This window comes from Temnothorax longispinosus, chromosome 11 (genome assembly GCF_030848805.1).
Source record: "Temnothorax longispinosus isolate EJ_2023e chromosome 11, Tlon_JGU_v1, whole genome shotgun sequence".
NCBI classification, from domain to species: Eukaryota; Metazoa; Arthropoda; class Insecta; order Hymenoptera; family Formicidae; genus Temnothorax; species Temnothorax longispinosus.
The window spans coordinates 8,708,618-8,722,051 of record NC_092368.1 but is presented as its reverse complement, the minus strand read 5'-3'; the positions used below and the strand labels follow the sequence as shown (position 1 = coordinate 8,722,051).

Below are 13,434 nucleotides of genomic sequence, written 5' to 3'. Positions count from 1 at the left end.
CGATAGCCCATATCACTTATTCTGAATAAGAAAATTTTTGGTTTTTACGTTTCTGATACCTAGAACAGCTAGAATCATTTACTTCGTCTCTCATACTTACGTCTTTTAGTGATCAAGATATAATATAAAAGTAACAAAAAAGAAGAATATTTTTCTTACTTAAAAAATAAAAATAGATTTTTAAAATAAGATTAAAAGAACATGCAAAGTTTAACGTTATACGCTTTCTTCGTTCCCCTATATAAAATTCCTGAAAAATACCTATTTTTAAAGACTTTCTCCGGCTCCAGTCATACTCAACTTATATTCATGCTTAAAAAGAAAAATTTATTTTACTAAAGTTAATTTACTAAATATTACATATAACAACTAAAAAATAAGAAGTTAACTTCAAATCGCGTACTTTACACAAGTATTTCTCGAAAACGAGTACCGCAAGGGTATTGAAACTTATCGCATATTATTAATTTCTATTTTTATATATAAAGCATCATATACTAGTCTTTCAAAAACATTTAGAAAAAACTTTTTTCACAATTTATTAAAATGTCTGTTTCACAATACCTCGGAATAGGAATTCCGTGTTAAAAGTTAAAACTTTGAAGCTCAATATCTCGATTTTTAATACCGCAAAAGGTACTAAAATTTATACTACACATAAAGCACACCTATAAATTAATGTGTATTCACAGTTTCAAGAAAATCTAGAGAAAATCGATTTTCCGGAGAACGTCCTTAAGATCTTTTAAACCAAAATACGCTTTTGTAATTTATTATTTGTCATTAACATATATTTTATTATTATTTACATACATATAAGTGTGAAAAAGCATATGGTACAAAATAATTTCAATATTCAAATTATTGTAATAATAAAGAAATCAATTATTTACATTTTCTTCTGTGTGTGTATGTGTGATGTTATTGACAATAGTTTCTTTGCACGTTTACATTTCTTTTGCAGATTTTTTACACGCTTAATTTTCACAAGTGTGATGTCAAATACAGACAAGATTTTTGTTTATCTGCTATAAGCGTTATTTTGAATGTAAGATTTTAATAATCAAATGTTTTTAATAATCAAACATTTTCAAACTGCAAGCGAGGGACAAGCAATATCATCTACAGCATGTATCCTTAAAATACTACGATCTTTTCTAGCAGCACTAGCCACTAGCGTATAATTTGTCCGCCGACATTACTAATTTCTTCTGCAGCAACACATAAAATGTTGAACAGTTTTCTCGAATGGTTGTAATAACGTCTGTATGTCCTTGCATTATTAATTCGTTAAGGTATTGCTCACATTCTCATTCTATTAACAAAATTTTGAAAAAAGTTATAATATTTTTAATAATATTTTTAATAAAATTTAAAACTATTAATTTAGAAATTACATCTTCTGACTAAAAGCGTTGGTCAAAATTAATAATGTCTCGATGATTGATCCGAAAAAGTGCTGTGTGAATCCGACAAAGCGAGTTGGCTCACGGTTTTTTCAATGTTCATATCGGTAAAGACGTTATATATTGCCAGTTACTGTCGATTTAAGCTGCTTTAACTGTTATTCTATTCACTGGCGAAATAAATTTATTATTCTGATTTTTAATAATATAAGAGAAATAAGACCGTTTTATGTGACCGTTATACAATCAATCAATATTAAATAAGCCGTGTACGATCCGAGCTTGGATCTTAATAGCCTAATAATATTTTTATGTATAATTACACGTATATTTTTTCCAATCTTAATAAATTGCGCGCTGACTAACTTGTCAGACTTACAACACAGCTCCTGTTGGAGTAGTAAATTCTTTACTATTATTTAAATCGATTTAATTAGAGGGGTGTGAGGGGATTTTATTAATACAATAGGAGCTGTGTTGTAAGTCTGACAAGTTAATCGGCGCGTATTACAGTTGATTAAAGTTGGAAAAATATGTAAATATAGTATATAAAAAATATTATTAGGCTACTATAAAATCTAAGCTCAGATCGTAAATGGTTTATTTAATATTGATTAATAATATTTTTGATAAAAAAGCCGCCTAGAACCTAAAATGGAAATATTGGTTTAGTTCTAGTTCAGACTATAGCCACATATACTTCTTCTGAATAAGAAAATTTTAGCTTTTTGCGTTTCAGATACTTAGAACAGCTAGAATTATTTACACCGTCTGTCATTTATGGTAACCAGAATATAACAGAAAAGAAGAGCATTTTTGTTACTTAAAAAATAAAAATAAATTTTTAAAATAAGGTGAAGAAAACATGCAAAGTTTAACGTTATTCACTTTCTTCGTTTCCCTATAAAAAGTTTCTAAAAAATATGTATTTTAAAGGTCTTTTAAATCAGAATTAATAATTCTTTACATTCTCTTCCTGACAGAAGAGATTTTACCACTTCTCAATATAAATATAAATTTATCTTGTTATGGTTTTATTCGATTATTCCGGCGTTTTTATATTTGTGATTTAATTAGATTATTGTTTACTTTGTTTATATTATTAGATGATTGTTTAATGTTTTAGTCTAGACTAATGTTTAATGTTTCAGTATGTAAACTTGAACATTAATTATCATGTTTTTTTATATTTATCTTCTTCTATCGTAGTAATCCGTTCCGAAGAAGACTAAGTACAGTCGAAACGTTAAGCATATGTATTGTTTATTTAAGAAATTGTTTTTATTTTAATTCAATATCTCTCTGTTGTTGCTCGTGGCCGCTTATAAACATTAATAGCTAATATAAATTTAATAAGAGTAAAAAGAACATTATGAACTACTTTTTTTCTCGATATAGTTAATATGTAATTATTGTTATGCATTTAAATATTAAATTTAAATACTATTATGCGAAAGTAAAGGTTTTTAATATAAGACTTTTTTTGATATAAGAGCAAATTTGCCAGAACGGGGATTTCTATACATTACATTTACGAATTTTAGTTTTTATGTTTATAAATATTTTTTTAATTAATTATAATTGCATTCTTTATATTTATAAATTTCAAATATATATATATATATTTATTTATTTATTTATAAATATAAAAATTAAAATTTGTAAATATAAACGTAAGTGTAACGTATAGCGCATCGTCGATTTGCCAACGCGAGACTCGGCATTCGGCGAGACGCGAGGAGCGATATCCGAAATGCATGGCATCGTGGCATAGCCGACGCGTGTTAAGCAGCTACGTCACAGCTCAAGCGAGAAGGAGACAGCAGATCGTATGTCTGCCCTTCTCTCCCCGCTCGAAGCTTGCTGAGTGCCGAGTCAGCCGACTGGCATATCCCCTCCATCTGAGTAGTTCGGACACGAACCATAGCACGGACACGAACCATGTGTGTACCGTTACCGAGCGTAACGACGTAGTTGACGTCCACTTTCTCAGGCGGCGCGTCAGTATACGTCCGCTGGAACGGAATGATCCCGGTGGCCGCTCTCAGATTTCTCTCTGCTAATAGCTAAACGAAAAACATGATAACTCGACAAGCGGGTACGCGCGCCGTATAAAGGTTCGAGGGGGTGTTACGTGCCCGGTCCCAGTGACGGGCACCCGGTGCAACGTCACATTGTACAGTGGCCGACCTTCTTTGGACGTTCGAGGGCATAAAGTAAAAGAAGAGAAATCGCTACAAGGCAAGGCCACAGCGAACCGGCTCAGTCCGCGACAGCGACGAAGACGCCGGGAGTCAAAGGCCGACAAGTCAGCCAGCCTTGCGACAATGCCAACGACCGCCGCAAGATCAGTGCCTACACCGATCAACCCAACCCGCGATACTGATAAATGTTATAATGAACTCCCGGGGGTCCGATGGGTGATAGACCATACAAAAAGGAGGGAGGAAATCAAAAGAAAAAAAAAGGAATTGTTAAAAAAGGAGACTTACTACTGATGAAAAATGCTCCCGGGTCAGTGATTACGACGGTGATCCTGGATCGAGGATTCGTCTTGGAAAAGCCTTGGTTCGGATCGGCACGGCGTTGCAATGATATTGGCGCGCACAGAGTTTAGTCACAACAATATAAAGGCAACAGCACGGAGCAAGACCGGAAGCAATAGTATTATGGATGCCGTTTTGCGCTGTCTCTACTGGTTAGAATTTCGGAATGCGACGGTGTCTTGCCGTCACGGTTTATATATGATTTTTAGGGATAGCTTATCAGAGAATATGTCTCAATTATTTTTTGATGGTAACTTGCTTTTCCGATGATGACTTTCGTTAGTCATTATTTGATAAACATGTTTTTCTCACCAATCAAGACGCTAGATTTCGAAATTTCTATTGTCTCGTCCTTATCTGTTATTGTCTAGCGTTTTCGGCGGCGCGGGTTTCACAATCTCTCGCGAGTCGAAATGCTAGGATTTCGGAATTTCTATCGTCTCGTCCCGTCTTTATCTGTTATCGTTTAGCGTCAAGTGTTTTTCACGAGTTTTCGTCGGCGACCGGTTATTGACAGGCTGGCAACCGGCGGCCCAAGATTTCACAATTAATATATGTATTTGTTTGATTGATGTCGGAAAGAATTGTGATTCATTATCATCAGCATTATAATCTGCCCGCCGATCGACAAATATTATTCGATTCTTGTCGTCCAAAAATAGTTTCGTCAAAAAAATATCTTACAAAAAAGGTTTTTATGAAAGAATGAAATCGCGAAGTCCACAGGACGTAACACTATATATATACAATTTTTGTAACTTTTAAAGCAAATATCTCAGAAACGGGTCGGACAATCGATTGCAAATTTTATAACACAGATTTTTAACAGGGATATATAAGTGCACAATCTCTGTAAATTTCAGCTTTATTCTGTTATTTTGACATAAGTGACATACATCTTTAAAACGGCGAATGCGAGTCAGGCACGTAACGTGGTGCACAAATAAAAAAAAACCGTGTATTCAGATGTGATAAACGTTTTGGCTCTTCTTTTGAGTCATCTTCACCATTTATTGAGATAAGAAGATTCTATTCCTGCAGAGCTCGAGAAAGTTTCCTTCTTGAGGAGATGTCGTCACAAGCGAGTTGGTACGCACGGTTATAGTGGACATTTTCGCTGTAAAAAGGAAAAATATATTTAGTTAATTGTTCGAGAGTCCGCGGGTAGAGACAGTACAAGGAGGACAAGCACACGCACGTAAAATAAAGAACCAGAAATACGAAACAGAATTTATAATGTCCAAACAAATATGTACAGGTGTTTACAATAGTTCTCTTTCAGACAGAGTGCCGTGAGCGCGCACAGAATTTAGCACGGCGAAAGCGGCGAAATGCAAGGCGAAAAGCTATCTAAGCGGTTGTATCAAAAAACTAGGCGGGTGATCTGCGAGCGAAATCGATCCCGCGGCGTAGTGACGGTCCTTTTATTACTTCCTAGGCGAACCTCCCTCCCGGCAGATTTTCACGAATTTCGGGAGGGTGATTGGCCATCGGAGCCCTACGTCATCGTGCGGACGTCACCGTTTTCGCGTGACGACCCGAAGGGAACGATACTTGTTTTTAACCGCAATGTTTATAGCATGGATCTTTCCTTTGTGTTAGCTCGGTTACTTAGCTTTGTTTTCGCCGAGTGAAAATCGGCGAACTTTCCAGAATGCGAATGGTAGAAAGATCCATGCTATGCTGAACATCAACGCGACAGCGAAATATTAAGTGAACATTTTTCATGCGTGCTTGCGTTGACATGCAATCGAAAGCGGTTTTTGCGATGCGAATTATGCAAGATAATCTAACTGAGTCACGTCTGTTTCTTGAGTCGTTACGATCTCAAACACAATCGTTAAAACAGAAAGAGAAAGGAGAGAACTCACCTCAAGGTCTGCAGCAGTCAGAGAAGTACAAAAATTAATTATTCTAATCTTGTTCTTTTTGATGTAGAGGATTGACAAATGTCATCTTCCGCAGCATCTTCCTTTTCCTCAATATTATCTTCCTTCTCTGCTTCTTCTGGTTCTTCCTCGTTGTTCGAATCAATCTCATTGTCAGGATCGGTCAATGTCTCCTCAAAATGTTGAACAGTTACGTCGATTTCTTCATCGTCACAGTGATCTATTATAATGTCGATGTTTGTGCATGCTTGACCTTGACAGTTAAAACAAGTCATAAAGCATCGCAATCCAACTTTTCTGCAACAGCAATTTGCTTTGCAGCCTTTTGTGCATTTGCAGATCTTCAGAATATCCTGCGGAGCGGCTTTCTTCATTGAAGGAACTGGAAATAAACCTTTTTTGTATATTTCCAGCCCCAATCTTGAGGATTTTTTTTAACTCCGCGCCACTGCTGAATCTGATGGTAGACTCTGAGGGAGTGTTGGCGTGCAGCTGCTTCAGTAGGTGGTATAGATTTGGCGAAGCATGAAAATCGAAACTCATCCAGAAAACTATTGCTCTTTGCTCCGTATAAAGCGAGAATACATTTTTGTCCTGCTATATATGTCAATGAAATCTGGATGAGCATCCGGATCTCCAAAAATTTTTGAAATATTCTGCCAATTTTCATCTTTTTGGAACAGTTTAATAAATTTTATTTTACTCTACCTGAAAAATGTTGAAGTGGTATCACAACCAGTGAATGCGTAAAGAAACAGAATATGCTCAGCAATATCAGGATATTGGAAGGAAGTAGATAAATAAATCTGCTCTGTTTTTCCCTTGCTCGGTTTCATGAAATAGATGTTAGATTTAGATGATAAAGCTAAGGGTGTCAGTAACACTAAAAGATCAATATCTTCGCCAACTATTACTACGGAATCGTAATTCTTCGATCATCAATCGCAGTAGACAATAAGTGTCAGCATCTTCAATAGCTTGCTTGATTATTAATCCTGCAGTTTACAGTTTTTTACCCAACATTGAGATAAGTCTATCCTTATTTTTTTCATTTGATAGAAATTTTTCTTGGGGCATGGTAACTATCATAAATTCATTGCCCGGGAAAAAATATTCATATATGATCATATATAATCATATATGATTGGCCATATATGGTCAGATATGGAAATTGGCCAGATCTGAGGATATATGATCTGGTATTATTATATATGTTAATATCTGATCAGATATGATCAGGTATGATCAGATACGAACTGACACAGTTCAATCTGGACATATATATTTAAGTAAGTTTCAGAACATTGTTATATATTATTCAATAAGAATTATTCGCCAGTGATGAAAATAAAAATGCGGTATAGTTAAACGGCCTGACTGGCAAGTTTTATTAGTATATCACAACGACGTTTCGACCACTAATTTGGGTCCTTTTCAAGTTATTTTAACAATGCTAGAATGAAAAAATGAAAGAATATATAAGAAATTTAAAAAACATTACGCGTTGAACGGATTTACGATGATATCGGTAAATAGGACTTACATGGATCATTGTGCGTCAATTATATAAAATTCGTGGCGGGTCGGAAAAATACGACGGTCTCATGTGAAGGCCGAAAAACTAATGATACATTATCGCAAATTACAGTAAACATAGAAGGAGAACTTAAAGTGATACATTATCGCAAAATACAGTAAACATAGAAGGAGAACTTAAAGTGAAGAAATTATTCGATCATAGACCAATGGCAGGTTTTCAGTGTCTTTCTGTGAGTTGATTGCCCCTTTATGTGTTTTTTAATAAATAGCATTTCAGAAATTTCACGTTTTTTTAAATTTTGTTCTTTGTGTAAAATTGTAACATCCTGCCATTTGAAATTATGGTCGCAATCTGTTCTATGCTTACTGACGACCGAATGTTGGTTGGGGGGTTTTTTGATATCTGCGCGATGCTCTTTTATACGCGTTTCTAAATGTCGCTTCGTTTGTCCGATATAGCATGCATCGCAATCAGAACATTCGAGTTTATAAACGACATCAGTGCATCTCTTGATCTCCAATCCATCCTTCCCTTTCCTGATTAGTGTATCCATTTTCTTAGGGACCGTATACAAGGTGTTCAAACCGTAATTTTTGAACGTACGGCGTAATCCCTCACTAAAAGTTTTTACGTAGGGGATGGGAACATAATTTTTCAGATCAAGAGTAAATGCACTGTCCTCGTTAGCGCTATCCTCATTATTCGATCGTTTGTTAATTTCTGAAATTCTTCTTTGAATGTGTTTGTTCACCAACAGGTCCGGAAAACAGTTATTAGACAATATAGTTTTCACTAACTTGATGTTCTCATCGTGAAACTGTTCATCAGACAATAGTATGGCCTGGTCAACCAAATTAATGACCGTGTTAATCTTGTATTTCAAAGGATGACTGGAGAAAAAATTAATATACCTGCCAGAGAACGTTGGTTTACGATACCAGTTGGTGAACAAACCGTTGCCGTGTCTAAAAACAGACGTGTTTAAAAAATTCAGGGTGTTGTTCTTCTCAAGTTTATACGTGAATTTGAGACGCGGATGATAGTTGTTAAACGTACGGACAATCTCATTAAGTTTCGAATGCGGAATGCACATAAAAATGTCATCAATGTCCATGATTTCATTAAACAGTTTAATTGCGAGGTGATTTTATTCAACGGGTTTCTGTTTAATTTTCTGTATGTAGACTGATCGTTAAGCAAGGCGATTTGGAGACTTGCTGCCTTCAATCCTTTGATTTTCATATCGAGATTTTTCTTCGTTATGTCGATGACATTTTTATGTGCATTCCGCATTCGAAACTTAATGAGATTGTCCGTACGTTTAACAACTATCATCCGCGTCTCAAATTCACGTATGAACTTGAGAAGAACAACACCCTGAATTTTTTAAACACGTCTGTTTTTAGACACGGCAACGGTTTGTTCACCAACTGGTATCGTAAACCAACGTTCTCTGGCAGGTATATTAATTTTTTCTCCAGTCATCCTTTGAAATACAAGATTAACACGGTCATTAATTTGGTTGACCAGGCCATACTATTGTCTGATGAACAGTTTCACGATGAGAACATCAAGTTAGTGAAAACTATATTGTCTAATAACTGTTTTCCGGACCTGTTGGTGAACAAACACATTCAAAGAAGAATTTCAGAAATTAACAAACGATCGAATAATGAGGATAGCGCTAACGAGGACAGTGCATTTACTCTTGATCTGAAAAATTATGTTCCCATCCCCTACGTAAAAACTTTTAGTGAGGGATTACGCCGTACGTTCAAAAATTACGGTTTGAACACCTTGTATACGGTCCCTAAGAAAATGGATACACTAATCAGGAAAGGGAAGGATGGATTGGAGATCAAGAGATGCACTGATGTCGTTTATAAACTCGAATGTTCTGATTGCGATGCATGCTATATCGGACAAACGAAGCGACATTTAGAAACGCGTATAAAAGAGCATCGCGCAGATATCAAAAAACCCCCCAACCAACATTCGGTCGTCAGTAAGCATAGAACAGATTGCGACCATAATTTCAAATGGCAGGATGTTACAATTTTACACAAAGAACAAAATTTAAAAAAAACGTGAAATTTCTGAAATGCTATTTATTAAAAAACATAAAGGGGCAATCAACTCACAGAAAGACACTGAAAACCTGCCATTGGTCTATGATCGAATAATTTCTTCACTTTAAGTTCTCCTTCTATGTTTACTGTATTTTGCGATAATGTATCACTTTAAGTTCTCCTTCTATGTTTACTGTAATTTGCGATAATGTATCATTAGTTTTTCGGCCTTCACATGAGACCGTCGTATTTTTCCGACCCGCCACGAATTTTATATAATTGACGCACAATGATCCATGTAAGTCCTATTTACCGATATCATCGTAAATCCGTTCAACGCGTAATGTTTTTTAAATTTCTTATATATTCTTTCATTTTCTCATTCTAGCATTGTTAAAATAACTTGAAAAGGACCCAAATTAGTGGTCGAAACGTCGTTGTGATATACTAATAAAACTTGCCAGTCAGGCCGTTTAACTATACCGCATTGTTATATATTTTCAAAAGTTTTTTAAGTGTGCCACTTTATTATAAAAGTGGACTCCACGATACAACTGCGATACAAAAATTGTGCCGCTGCATAGCGCGAGACAGTGTCGTGTCTTTTTATACCATTCTTATAACACTGTTGGTCAAATTTTAAATACGAGAAACAGATCCCATCGAATGCCATCTATCGGATACTTTGAGATGCAATATCTGATCTGATCATATATAATCTTATATGACTATATAAGTTCATATATGATTATATATGATTTTCAGTTTAAATTATAAGATATTATGTTTGCAAAATAATACGATTAATATATTTATTTATAAGAACTATAATATATATTATATAACAGTTTTTTTCACGAAAGTAAAATTTCATTGTTTATAAAAATATTTGATAAAAATTAATATGTCAATTAAAAAAGATTAAGTGTCTTATGCAAAATTAGAAAAAAAGAAAAATTTAAAATAACACAAGCAATGAGATGCCGTTTTTGGTCGAAGTAGATCTGGGTGCTTAATAATATTTCACAATATCAATTATTATTAAATATATTTTTCAGTTTTTTAAACTGCGTGCCAATATGGACTTTGTCGGACTTAAAACACATATATATATATATATATATATAAACGCTCTATATATGGGCATGTAAAACTTATATCTGTTTATATCTCATTTATATATGTTCATATACTGTCAGATATGAATATTTTTTCCCGGGATGATATAAAATGTCCGGGAAAAATATTCATATCTGACAGTATATGAACATGGTGCGCAACTAAGTTTCCGGGTTTTTTTTATCAATAAAAAATGAAAAATTTCAAGAGAAATACAAAAAATGGCTTATTCAAAGTATCGTCCCTCGCTAACTATACATTTTCGCCATCTCTCTGGCAATACATGAATACCGCGACGATAAAACGACGCGTCTTTGGACCGAAACCATTTATCCAACCAATTTTGCACTTCTTCGAAATTGGTCAAGTGTAGCCCAGCCAAGCCATGCGCCATCGACCGGAACAAGTGATAATCGGAAGGCGCCAGGTCTGGCGAATACGGCGGGTGCGGTAGCAGATCCCATTTGAGCGTTTTGATGGTGTCCTGGACGATGGAACTGCGATGGCACGGAGCGTTGTCGTGCTGCAATATCACTCGTTCGTGTCTCGTATACCATTCTGGCCGTTTTTCGAGCAATGCATGGTTTAAATTGGTCAGTTGTTGTTGGTAGCGATGCGCATTGACAGTTTCGCCCGGTTTCAGCAGCTCATAGTACACGATTCCTTTCTGGTCCCACCAAACGCAGAGCATTGTCTTCTTTCCAAAACGATTTGGTCGTGCCGTCGATGTTGATTTTTCACCAGGTGAAAGCCACGATTTTTTGCGTTTGGGATTCTCTAAATATATCCATTTCTCATCGCCAGTAACAATTCGATGAAGAAAACTCTTTCTTTCATGCCGCAAAAGCAAAATTTCGGAAGTGGCTCTTCGATTTTCCATCTGTCTCTCAGTCAACTCATGCGGCACCCATTTTCCTTCCTTTTGAATTTTTCCCATGGCATGTAAACGTTTGGAAATACCTTGGTGAGTCATGTTTAATGCCTCCGCAAGTTGATTTTGTGTTTGCGTATCATCTTCATCCAATAACGCTTGCAGATCGGCGTCCTCAATTGTTTTTGGTCTTCCGGAGCGCTCCTTGTCCTCAGTGTCGAAATCGCCACTTCTGAAGCGTTTAAACCAATCTTCACAGGTAGTTTTCGATGGTGCATGTTCGCCGTAGGCCTCCTCAAGCAAACGACGTGCTTCAGCTGCATTTTTTTTTCAAGTTAAAACAGAAAAGCAAAGCTTCCCGCAAATGCTGTTTATTTGGCACAAAATTCGACATCTCCATTGTTAGAAAAAATATTTTTGCGTTGCGATATGTATTGGTATAACGACTGGTTATTGTTAACAGATGTCCAAGCTATAACTTCAGACAACTTCAAACATTTAAATCGAGTACATGTGTTATTGGTGCCATCTATGTGTGAAACCCGGAAACTTAGTTGCGCACCTAGTATATAAATGAGATATGAACAGATATAAGTTTTACATGCCCATGTATAGAGCATATATAATCATATATGGTTATCTATCGCCATATATAATTCTGATCACCATATATGATTATATATGCTCTATACATGGGCATGTAAAACTTATATCTGTTCATATCTCATTTATATATGTTCATATACTGTCAGATATGAATATTTTTCCCGGACATTTTATATCATTATATCCCAGTCTGGTCATATATACATCGCGTCTTGTCATATATGATCATGTACAGTGCCGATATAGTTACGTATGACCATATATAATTATATCTGATAATACATGGCCAAACATTCTTTATATACGATCATGTAAGGCCAGATACGATTATGTATAGTGTCATATCTGCTACACATAATAATATGTCTGACCATATATGGCAATAGATAACCATATATGATTATATATGCTTTATATATGGGCATGTAAAACTTATATCTGTTCATATCTTATTTATATATGAACATATATGAACATATATAAGTTTTACATGTTCATATATAAATATATACTGTCAGATATGAATATTTTTTCCCGGGTGAAAAGTACGCTCGCAAAAACATAATCGTCATAACTATATCTTTTAATTTATTTAAAATCTTGGATGCTCCTAGCTTTTAACAAGGAGTGTACTTATAGCGCTGTCGAGTAAATAATACAAAGCCAGATGTGTAAAACAATAACGGTTCACTAGCACAATAACAACGCCATTTACCTGAAAAGTGAGATACGGCGAGATAGAGTCGCTATAAAACCGTTTGTTACAAAAAGTATCCTACTCCTCCCGGCTTTAGCGCCAAAACTATTGGTCGTAGAAAAAAAACCTATATACTTCCTTTTTTGTAGAAAATTTAATTCCCTGCAATATTGTATTAAACTATTTTAGCCTAAGTCTAATGGAGACTTTTCGAGATATTCGCGAAAAACCGATTTTTTACCCCTTTCTTCCAAGATGGCGGCCGAAGCACACCACAGGGGAGGTCGGAAACTTAGTATGTCATTACTGACACCCAAACAAAAAAATTAAAATTTTTTACAGCTTTGTCTTAATTAGTCGATTTATTTGTCATGTTTAACGACGTGCCGACTGGACTATTGAGCGAATACAGCGATCTGTATCTAAAGACTAATGTCTTGTTATTGGCCGACGTTTTTGAAAATTTCCGCGACAGTTGTATCGCGAGTTACGGACTTGATCCGGCGTACTACTATACTTTGCCAGGTTTTACATGGGACGCCATGTTAAAGCATACTCGCGTAAATTTCGAACTGCTCACCGACATTGATATGATTATGTTCATCGAACGCGATATACGCGGTGGCCTGAGTCAATGTTCCGGCAGATACGCGCGGGCTAATAACAAGTACATGCAATCTTATATACGATC

The 13,434-nt window shown here is 35.5% G+C and overlaps 1 long non-coding RNA gene across 1 annotated transcript; it reads right to left on the bottom strand.

Moving 5' to 3' along the window:
* Positions 1 to 4,440: 4,440 nt before the first annotated feature.
* LOC139821941 (uncharacterized) lies at positions 4,441 to 8,135 on the bottom strand. Its single transcript, XR_011734393.1, has 3 exons — positions 7,385 to 8,135; positions 5,824 to 7,294; positions 4,441 to 5,069 (listed from the first exon to the last, which is right to left on the bottom strand). It is a non-coding gene; the product is annotated as an uncharacterized lncRNA (long non-coding RNA).
* Positions 8,136 to 13,434: the final 5,299 nt, after the last annotated feature.